The following is a 5,000-nucleotide window of genomic DNA, read 5'->3' on the forward strand; positions in this document are numbered from 1 at the left end:
GTAGTAGTAGTAGTAGTAGTAGTTCTAGTAGTAGTAGTTGTAGTAGTAGTAGAGGAAGAAGAAAAGACGACAAATAACAACAACAACAACAACAAAATGCAAAAAACCAAAAAGAAAAGAAAAAAAAAAGGAAAACCACAAACACAATTTTCAACCTCATAACCTTCACACACACACACACACACACACACACACACACACACACACACACACACACACACACACACACACACATGACGCAAAGCCAGTGCCTATAATAGTGCCATCCAAGAGAGAGAGAGAGAGAGAGAGAGAGAGAGTGCCAGGTGTCTCTCTCTAAGACGAGGTGCCAAAAACAATGCCATTCTCTCCTGATGCGTCAACACCTCTCTCTCTCTCTCTCTCTCTCTCTCTCTCTCTCTCTCTCTCTCTCTCTCTCTCTCTCTCTCAAATCTCTCTCAAACGTAAAGGCAGGAAACAGTTTGAAGGAGATGAGAGAGAGAGAGAGAGAGAGAGAGAGAGAGAGAGAGAGAGAGAGAGAGAGAGAGAGAGAGAGAGAGAGAGAGAGAGAGAGAGAGAGAGAGAGAGAGAGAGAGAGAGATACCATATGTTCTCTTTTACCCACAACCACCACCACCACCACCACCACCACTAACTTGTATATATGACTTTTCCTTACGTATAAGTATGACCTTCGTGTGTGTGTGTGTGTGTGTGTGTGTGTGTGTGTGTGTGTGTGTGTGTGTGTGTGTGTGTGTGTGTGTGTGTGTGTGTGTGTGTGTGTGTATAATTCACCTCGGTCGTCCACTGGTCACCCAGCCAGTCTTCACCATTACGGAGCGAGCTCAGAGCTCATAGACCGATCTTCGGGTAGGACTGAGACCACAACACACTCCACACACCGGGAAAGCGAGGCCACAACCCCTCGAGTTACATCCCGTACCTATTTACTGCTAGGTGAACACACCCACACATTAAGATTTGCTTCGCCCATTTGTGTGTGTGTGTGTGTGTGTGTGTGTGTGTGTGTGTGTGTGTGTGTGTGTGTGTGTGTGTGTGTGTGTGTGTGTGTGTGTGTGTGTGTGTGTGTGTGTGACCTTGTACTGAAGACAATGGTGCCAAAACTCAGCGACTGAATGACATGTGTTGTTCTCACTAAGTTTAAAGAGTTCCTGTGTGTGTGTGTGTGTGTGTGTGTGTGTGTGTGTGTGTGTGTGTGTGTGTGTGTGTGTGTGTGTGTGTGTGTGTGTGTGTGTGTGTGTGCCAAGGTTAACTTACATCAAACAATAATCACTATGTATGTTTACTTCACTTATTACATTGACTATTTAGTGCATGTATGTATGTACGTATGTATGTATGTATGTAGGTCTATGTATGTACGTATGTATGCATGTATGTATGTATGTATGTATATAGGCCTATGTGTGTCTGTAATATCCAATAGGCACATTGTATCACACTTGTCTTGCAGTGTCTTTTCATCCTTCTTTTCAAGTGTTGAAGGAGACAAGTTGATACATTGAAGAATACACAGTGAAGAAAAGAAAAAGAAAACAGAAAGGAGGAGGAGAGGGGAGGAGGAGGAGGAAGAAGAAGAAGAAGAAGAAGAAGAAGAAGAAGAAGAAGAAGAAGAAGAAGAAGAAGAAGAAGAAGAAGAAAAAAAAAAAAAAAGAAGAAGAAAAAAAAGAAGAAAGAAACAGGAAAAGAAGAAAAAAATGAATGAATAAGGCAAGAAAAAGTGAAGAGGATAGAAAGAGAAAGACAGAAGAATGAAAAAAAGAATAAATAAAAAGAAAATGCAAAAACAAATATGACGAAACAAAAACAGGCAAAAAAAAAAAGAAGACAAGAAGAAGAGAAAAGAAAGAAAGAAAGAAAAACAAGCGAGAGAGAAAAAAAAAACAAGAAAAATAAACCAACAAAAACTGAAAAAAAATAAATAAAACAAAAGAAAAGAATAAAAAGAAAATGAAAACAAAAATAAGAAAATAAGAAAGAAAGAGAAAAAAAATGAATATAGACAGACAGATACAGTACAAAGAGACACTCCCCTCCTCCTCCTCCTCCTCCTCCTCCTCCTCCTCCTCCTTTAGAGAGACACACCTGGGCGGGTAATTACCTTTTAAGCAGGTGACAAGAGGCTGCATGGAGCTGTCACTTACCTGTCACGTGGGGAGAGGAGAGAGAGAGAGAGAGAGAGAGAGAGAGAGAGAGAGAGAGAGAGAGAGAGAGAGAGAGAGAGAGAGAGAGAGAGAGAGAGAAGAGAGAGAGAGAGAGAGAGAGAGAGAGAGAGAGAGAGAGAGAGAGAGAGAGAGAGAGAGAGAGAGAGAGAGAGAGAGAGAGAGAGAGAGAGAGAGAGAGAGAGAGAGAGAGAGAGAGAGTATATATAACAGGTGGAAGATGAGAAAGTAGAAAAAACACGGGAAGTAGAAAAAAAAGGGAAAATGTGAGAAAGGCAAGGAGAGAATCGAAACCAGAGAGAGAGAGAGAGAGAGAGAGAGAGAGAGAGAGAGAGAGAGAGAGAGAGAGAGAGAGAGAGAGAGAGAGAGAGAGAGAGAGAGAGAGTTTATACAAAAATTATTAGTACTATTTAGATGCAAAGGAGAGATAGAACGAGAGAGGAGCGACTTGAGAGAGAGAGAGAGAGAGAGAGAGAGAGAGAGAGAGAGAGAGAGAGAGAGAGAGAGAGAGAGAGAGAGAGAGAGAGAGAGAGAGAGAGAGAGAGAGAGTTAGAGAGACCGTGAAAGAGAGATAAAGAGAGAGGGAAAGAAAGACTATGAGATTGGAATGCAAATCTTTCACATTTAAAACATATTATGCAAATACTTTTAAAACTTATGACACGTGGATCCATTTGACCATTATGACACACACACACACACACACACACACACACACACACACACACACACACACACACACACACACACACACGTTATAGCTGTTTCAGGTGAGGTATTGACGTAATTAAGTCCAGGTGTATGTAAATTAGTTTGTTTTGTTGTTAGTTTCACCTGAGCAGATTTGTTTTTCATTATTATTCAACATTTATTTACTTATTTCGTTCGTTATTAGTATTTTTATTATCTTATGTGTTTATTTAATTTTCTTTGTTTATTTTTCTATTTTATCTATTCTACCATTCTATTTAGAGATTTATTTATTATTCTCCACTTTATTTGTGTTTTTCTTCAGTTTGTTTGCTTATCTTTTTTTTAATCTCTTCTTGTTTTTATTCCTTCATTTACCAATTCAGTTTTGTTTTGTTTTTTCTCTTGTTTTTCCTATCTTGGTATTCATTTTCAGTTACATTTATTTATCTTTTTTTTTTTTTATTCATTCATTCATTTACTTCATTTCCCTTTTCCCTTTTCATTTCAACCTCCTTCTCTGCTCTCCATCTTTCTCATCTTTTCTCCTCCCTTCTCCTCCCTCAGATCTCCTTCTCTGTTTGTTACATTTTCATTTTTTTTTTCCCTGTCTTCACATCTTCCTTCACCTTTTTTTTTTCCTTTCCTTCAATTTTCCCTTTCATCTTTTCCCCTTTCTCAATTCTCTTTCCTTCAATTTTCCCTCTGTTTCCTGCTTTTTTTTTATCTCTCATATCTCTTTTTCCTTCCTCAATTCTTTCTCTGTTTCCATCTTTTCATATTTTCCTTTACCTTAAAATCTTCCTTCATTTATCAATTTTTCACTTTTTTTTCTTCTTTCCTTCTATTCTCCCTTTCATTTTATTTTCTCGCCTTCCTCAGTTCTCCCTCTCTTTTCTCCTTTTTTTTCCATCTTTCCCCACTCTTCATCTTCAGACCTGCTTTTATTAACTACTGTTGCATCATTTTTCTTTCCTTCAAATCATCCTCTGCTTACAATCTTCCTTATCTCTTTCCCCTTCCTTCATTTTTCCCTCTTTTCTACTTTTTTTCATCTTTTTCCCTTCCTTTCCCCTTTGTTTCCTACTTTTTTCATCTCCAATATCTCTTATCCTTCCTCAATTCTTTCTGTTTCCTTTCTTTTCTTTTTTTTCCTTTGCCTTCAGATTTCATCCCTTATTTCTTTTTTTCCATCTCCTTTTCCTTCGATTTCCTTATCTTTTCTCCTTCCTCAATTCTCTCTCCTGTTTTTTTTCTATCTTTTTTTTTCATTTTTCCACTTTCTTCAAATCTCTCTTCATCTTTTCTCCTTCAATCCTTACTGTGTTTTGTATCTTTTTCATTTTTTCCCTTTCCTTCAAATCTCCATCTCTTTATTATTTTTTTTCATCTTCTCCCCCTTCCTTCAGATCTCCCTCTGTTTAGACTCTTTCCATCTTCTCCTTTTCCTTCAATTCTTCCTCTGTTTCCGACTTTTTACACCTTATCCCCTTCCTCCTCTCCTCCTTTCACCCTTCCTTCAGGTCTTCCTCTGCTTCCTGCCTTTTCATCCTTCTCTCCTTCCTTCAATTCTTCCTCTGTTTTCCATTTTTTTCTCTTTTTTCCACTTTCCTTCAAACCTCCCTCTCCTTACTTCCTTTCTTATCATTTCCTTTTCCTTCAAATCTCTCTCTCTCTCTCTCTGTGTTTCCTGTTTTTTTCCCCTTCCTTTCCATCTCCCACATCTCCTTTTCCATTTTTTTTCATCTTTTTCCCTGTTTTTTTTATTTATTTATACCATGTGGGCTTTTCACGGGAATTTCTGGGCTAAAAGGGTTACTTTTTCGTGACACCTCCTATCTCAAAGCCCACCCTCTAGGAAACCGTTGCCCCAAGTGAGGAAGCCCAACCTACACTCGGACCGTGGACAGGATTCGAACCCGTGCGCTTGGAGACCCCTCGGACCCCAAAAGCACGTATGGTTTGCACTGCTGTAGTACTTTTTCACCTCTTGAGTTTTTTTCATCTCCTGGTTTGGCGTTCAGTGACTCTAACGCTGTTCTTTGTCACCCTCGTAGTAAACTAAAGTCCTGGCACAATCTTGATCTTTGTCCTCTTTCCTTCGAACCTCGTCCAGCCATGTACCCTTTGCTCACCTGCTCTCCACAC

This window comes from Portunus trituberculatus, chromosome 18 (genome assembly GCF_017591435.1).
Source record: "Portunus trituberculatus isolate SZX2019 chromosome 18, ASM1759143v1, whole genome shotgun sequence".
NCBI lineage: Eukaryota > Metazoa > Arthropoda > Malacostraca > Decapoda > Portunidae > Portunus > Portunus trituberculatus.